The sequence below is a fragment of the Cibotium barometz genome, chromosome 22, assembly GCF_041138505.1.
Source record: "Cibotium barometz isolate CiBa-2024 chromosome 22, ASM4113850v1, whole genome shotgun sequence".
Classification (NCBI taxonomy): domain Eukaryota; kingdom Viridiplantae; phylum Streptophyta; class Polypodiopsida; order Cyatheales; family Cibotiaceae; genus Cibotium; species Cibotium barometz.
In genome coordinates, this window is record NC_141067.1 from 12418701 (window position 1) to 12425750 (window position 7050).

The window sequence follows — 7050 nt, forward strand, 5'->3', positions numbered from 1 at the left end:
CAATACTTAATTCTAGGACTATGTATAAACCTACTCAAATGGGAAACCCTAAACTGAATGTTTCGCCTCGTATTGCATAGATAGATGAGGCACCCAATAATCTGTTAATAAAGTGATGCATCAAATAGTTCACTTGCATCATGGAGACTGAGCTTGGCACCTATCTCTACTTGTATAGCAACATGCTTAAAGTCTTTAAAACCAAATCATGTAGGAAAAGTATGTATGTACTTTGACTGTAACACACTATAGACTATACCTTCTCCACCTAAGAGGAAAGCTCAATCTGAGACAATCAAAAGAGCAGATCCAAGAGGTGATGACGAGGGAGTGAGGTCCAAGAGAACCTGCTTTGATATCAATTGTTGAATTAAAGATCAAGGTAGAAACACACACACACACACACACACACACACACACACACTATAAGAAGGTAGAGCAGATCCAAGAGGTGATGTGACGAGGGATTGAGGTCCAAGAGAACCTGCTCTAATATCAATTGTTGAATTAAAGATCAAAGGTAGAAACACACACACACACACACTATAGGGTATACATTCTCCACTTAAGAGGATAGCTAAATCTAATACAATCAAAAGATCAGCTCTAAGAGGTGATGACAAGGGGGTGACGGCCAAGAGAACCTACTCTGATACCAATTGTTGGAGTGAAGCTCAAGGTAGAAATGCACACAAAGATGTAACAAGCAATGAGAGATAAGAGAGAGAAGCACACAATGCTCAAAGTAGATTGACAAGAATGAGTGAAGTACAAGTGAAGTGACAAATAAGGTCACTTAAACACACTCATAAGAGTGTGTACACACGGTCGGGGGAAAAAACCTCATAAGGAAGAAAAAAGTGTCCGGCCCATTATTAGCCCCACACATCACTACCATATAAATGGCTACAAAGACATTACTAAACATCTTGTGTAATGAGATCCGGAAGAGATTCCCTATAGCAAATTCCATTATGGAAAGTGATACATGTTATATGTGAGAATTCCATGTTTCTTGAAGCCCTTCAACTACATAGTCCAAGCTTGTATTACGGTTTCAAGCACCTAGTTTGCCCATAAGTCCTTGACTTTGATTCCTTCTTTGTCCAAGGGTCCTCTGAAGCCTTTCTTTTTTGCAAGCTTTTGAATTTTCTCCTTGATTAATACCTTAGCTCTACTACCATTAACAAGATCTAGGTACAAGGAGAAATATCTCATCACTCATTTATCTTTCAAACTAGAATTGAATGACATGTGCAAATAAATCAATCATTGTTAAAGCGCATAAAATCATGAAGAAAATAACATTTAAAAAAAGAATTTGGTGCAATCTCCCTCCTCCGGGATCACTGGCTCCACTTCCCACACACGTAGGTATTTTTTAGAGTGTGAAAAAAGAATCTTGTATGTGGAGATGCGGAGGGTGGTGCTAGAAGGTGCAAATCTTTTGTGAATGGACGGAGGTTGCTAGAGTGTGAAGAAAGAATCTCATACTTGGAGAAGTTGAAAGGGCGAAAATAGTTTACTAGGGTGCCTCACATCTTCATTCTCCTTAAGCATAGTAGGAGGGTTGGTTGGAAAAAGTGAGGCCTTTCTTACTCAAGTGAGCTTCTCCCATGTCTCATGCAAGAGCATGCACCTCTTGTTGGATTGTGCTACCCATTGAGACAACCTAGCTTCACTCTTGAAATTGTGTTGGCAATTTAAATGCCCTAGGTTGTCTTACGCTCTTGGACTTCCAAGAGAGTTGAGGCTCCACATGCCCTATAAGATAATAACTAAAAGAGACCACAAGGAATAGGTGAAGGGAACAATTTACCATCCCTCAAATCATCTTCTTTGCTAATTTTTCCAAATAGCTTTTGCAAGAGCTTGTACATTTTGGATGGATTTTGGATGGATATTGCTTCTATACAAAAAAAAACAAATCAATGGGAAACACCTCTTACTGCTTAGGTTGGATGTTGGGTATCATGTGCTAGTTGTAGCCTAGTTCTTGAGATAGTGACACCTCTATGTTGAATTCATCTAAGACTTTAAAAATAATTGATGTTCAGATTCATCTAAGACTTCAAAAATAATTGATGCTCATGATATCATCAAAATCACTTAATCTAACATGGATTTCTTTGGAGGATATCACCAAGGTAAAGAATCACATCAAAGCAAGCTAAGGTGCTTTTTTGCGCCATTGTGCTTTGCCAATAGAATCACCACAAGCATGATTTAGTAAAAACCCTTAATGGTTTTTCAAAGACATGTCCTGATCAAGAGCACCTCCATCACATGGAGTAACCTTCTCATCAATCTAATAAGATTGTTGGATTGATGTAACCTTGAGTGTTATACAATGCACTACTAGATGGTGTGCCACATGAGATTATAGTAAGTAATGTTGAATCATCTTTGATTCATCTTTATTGGATTAGATGAATAAATGATGTGGCCATCCAAAATCTTGAGTCATGAGGTAGGGGAGATGGCCGAGCGGTAAGTGCTCTTGCCCTACATCGCCACAAAGATTGGGTTCAATACCCGCCCCCTCCTCGCGCATGCCTAAATGGGATGTGGTCTGTCAATTTTCTCACTAAAAAATAATTTTAAAATCTCTAGTATTAAAAAATAAATAAGAAATTAAAAAAAATATTGAGTCATCTCCTATTATTACGTCTCATTAGAACTAGCTTTGTGTCTTAATAATTGCAACTTCTTCAGGCACGCATGATAGGGGCGATAAAGGTAAGCTCAAAACGTCATGTTTCAGTTGGAAAAAGTTTCTGTTAGTAAGCTCAAAGGCAAGCTCCTGAAGTTTCTGTTAGTAAGCTCAAAGGCAAGTTTCTGTTATAGTAAGCTCAAAGGCAAGCTCCTGAAGCTCAAAAGACAACGAGCAGAACACAGCAATGCAAAAATAGGGAATGATGTCCAGCTTTTGTGTGGATGAGAGGTCTACCTGCACAGAGAATTCCTTTCCTCATTGAGAGATACAAGGTGGGTTTTGCAGCAGAGCTACAGTAAGGGTGGAGCAATGATACACACACTCCATTGAATAATTACAACTTATTCCTTAGTATTTAATGTAAAATCAAGGTAAACCTTGGGAACCACATAAATATAACAACTAAGGAATAATTATAAATTATTCCTTAGTATTTAATGTGAAATCAAGGTAAACCTTGGCAACCACATAAATATAACTACACTTAAAGTTCAAATTCAAGCTCATCCATGTAATGTGAGTGTTGACGATTTAAAACTCTTGAAATTTTTAGAAGGTTGGCTTCAGATTACTCTTTAATTATGAGGTTTTAAAGAAAACCCTTTACAACGTGGTATACAAAATAAACATAATCCCATAAAGAAATTTAAGAAATTCAAGTCCGAATGTTTTTTCTTTTCCTTTATTATTTCTTTTGTTTTTTCCTCTCTCTCTCTCTCTCTCACACACACACACACACACACACACACACACACACACACACATGAAGAAAAGGCAAGCCTTATTTAATAGAATCCTTCTCTTGTTTATCACAACAAAAGGTTATTCTAGATTATCACATGTACATTAAAAAGGATGATATTTCTAGATGATCACTAAATCTTTAGTCCATACCTTTTCTCAAGTTGAGGATTTTTCTCAATCATCCATCTCAATTTCAAGCTTCAGCACTTTTACTTAGTCACAATGCAATCATCCTAAGATGGTTGATACCTACATGCAAATGATTGATGATAACACAATTTCAAGCATAATGAAAAGTGTAAAAGAATACAACATAAGGACATGCCGGTTAACACTTAAATGGGCTAATGACTAAATGACTCTACTCTTTGAAAAAAACATCTCTATTAATTTAGAAAGAGGAAGACAAAAATAAAACTATACATATTTTTAATTTGTGTTGACAAAAATTTCCATGGATTCAAAATTGAGGAAAACATATTTAAAATGTCATTTATTGCACTTTCATGTGATTATAATACCAGTATTTTTTTTGCACAAAGGAATATATTCTAACTTGTGGATGTAACTATCATCACCTTCACTATCTATAGTAATGTTGTTCTCTTTCACTATCTCTTTACTAGGTCTATGTGTTTGATCTTCCTTCATTGTTTTAATTGTTTGCTTATTTGTATTGTGTACATTCTCTACTATTTCATCTTTATTAAATGCATACCTCAAATCATCAACTTCATGCTCATTGCTTTTCCATCTATTCATGAACCAATCTAATCTTGGATGTAAAGCATCAAAATTTTGTTTGTTAATAAAAATATCAAAGATATCTTTCATTGTTGTGTTGGATAGATATGTCATTGTCCTCCAAAGAGCGTCAACTTTTTCGAGCTCCATTCCTCTTCCTTGATATAATGTTATCTAATTAGAAGATGGGCATTATTTTCTTGTCTTGATCTTTTTATGAATGGTTATACAAAAATTATTACGTAAAGAATGCTTTAAATAGAACTTCTAAAATTTCAATGCTCAATCAATTTTTTTTTTTTGTTGGAGTGAGACAAACTTTGTTCTTGAGATCATCTGCACCATATTGCATGTAAATTTCTATTCCCACCATAGATATATCTTCTACACTAATATTATGTGATACATTTTTTTAATGAGGCTTCTCTAGATCTTTCATACAATAACCTATCATACCATGAAATATGTGCATTTTTTTTTTTGCCTTAAAGCTCTACACATTATAGTTCTACTAATAGGATTCTTCTTATTCCACCCAAGATACTTTTTGATGAGTTTATTGATTACAATAATTGAATCTGCATGAATTCTAATTACCAGTTGAAGATGGAAAATTGTACCTCCTCTTTCCAATGAGCAACTACCAACAAGGTATTCATTTGTGATAAATCATGAAGATTATTTAGTAATGCTTCATCAATATCACTACCACCTAATGATCTTGTCACACTTAGCTCAAGGGCTTTCAAGTTGAGATTGGATCAATCATACAATGCCTCTTCATTAGATAACTTCTTTGGTCTACCACAACTCTTATTTGGTTCTATGCTTGAAACCTCATTAGTTTGATTGTTTGAATTTGAAAAATTTTCAATCCCTATTTCTCTTGCTCTTTACTTCATTGTTGACATTTCACTACATCATAGACAGACAAAAAAGAATATGCTAAAGAATTTGCAAATACATATATTCATACAATAGAGGGCCACAATTACTAAAAATTCAATAGGGAAAATGAAAAATATTCAAAGTGTATTATAGTGCTGTCAATAACAACCAATGTCTTTTTGAACTATGGGATCATTTAAATGTGTAAGAGAGAGAGAGAGAGGGATGACACTATGGCATAGATAGACAAGGAAGGGAGTTTGCCATCTACGCTGGAAGCCTCATTAGTTTGATTGTTTGAATTGGCAAATTTTCCAATCCCTATTTCTCTTACTCTTTTTTTCATTGTTGACATTTCACTACATCATAGACAGACAAAATAGAATATGCTAAAAATTTTGCAAATACATATTTCTATTGTAAAATACATATTTCCATACAATAGAGGGCCACAATGAGTAAAAATTCAATAACAGAAAAGAAAAATATTAAGTGTATTATAGTGCTGCCAATAACAGCCAATGTCTCTCTAAAATATGAGAGCGTTTAAATGAGAGAGAGAGAGAGAGAGAGAGAGAGAGAGAGAGGGGGGGGGGGTGGGGGTGGGGGGGGAGGCACTATGCAAAGGATAGACAAGAAAGGGAGTTCGCCATGAGAGAGAGAGAGAGATTACACCATGAAATAGAGAAAGAGAAAGAAGAGAGTTCACCATGCGAGAGAGAGGAGAGAGAAAGAAGAAGCGGCTTACCAAGAGATACCACACATGAAAGAGATACCAAATCTGTGATCCAATCAGAGGGATAGTGGATAAGCTACGCAGAGGCAACCACCATGCTGCACGCTAGGATCTGCCCAAGATTTGATCGCAGGCATTTACTCCATAGCATATGAACTCCATCCTCATTCAGTTGGGGTTTCCATAGGATCCACACAAGCGATGGCATGACATCTCGGCCTTCATGTTTTTTCAATGCTAATGCTGCAGCAAGGAATGAGCCTCTTGTAAGTTTCCCAAATGTGCCACTTTGGACAATTGGGAATCGTGACGATGATTAAAGGCGATAATACAGAATAAACAATTTATTTTTAAACGAAATATCAAACAATACGCAGAGAGAGGGGTAACCAAGAAAGGATACGAGACAAATAGCAACGGAGATTTAAGATAAATTTTGAGATTGATTTATGTTGGACAAGGCTTTAAAACCTTGTAATAACCTTAGAAAAATTAAGGAGCTAATCTTAGAGTAATTAATGATATTGCTATTGCAAACTATAGGAATTGAGATAGGAATTGAGCAAAAGAAGTAGAAGTATAAACAAATTTCAATTAGTTTGTATGAATTTAAATTACATGTAGATTTACTCAGAAAAAAAGATGCAATCTCCCATCAAATAAGACTGCACCTAAAGTGGTAAGATGCAATCTCCCATCAAATAAGACTGCAGCTCAAGTGGTAAAGTGTTTGTCTTGGGACCTGGAGGTCCTGGGTTCAAACCCCCACTAGGCGTTTCTATAGGGGTTCCCTTCAACAGCAACGGGCAAAAAAAAAGGCGCCTACAGGCGATGAGATTCGCCTACTACATACAGGCGATGAGAAAACGGTAACTATGGGAGGATCTCAGACCTAGGGCCAGTCAAAAGAACAAAAAGTCACTTTGATTTGGTTACAACAAAGAAACAAAGAGGACGACGACGAAGAGGCAAATGGAGAGAGAGAGAGAGAGAGAGAGAGAGAGCTGTAGTCGTTATGTTTACTGAGAAGAGCACAAAAAAAAAAAAAACAATACAGCCTGACATGTCTCGTAAATCTAATGTTATATTTTCAGCTGTTGAAGAGTACAAGAAAATAAGAAAAACAACGGCATATCTTCTCTCGTGAAGAGAGCACAACAGCTTTCTTCTTTTGCAAACATGAAACACCACAATCTTAAGGTACTCCTTTTGTATGCACTCA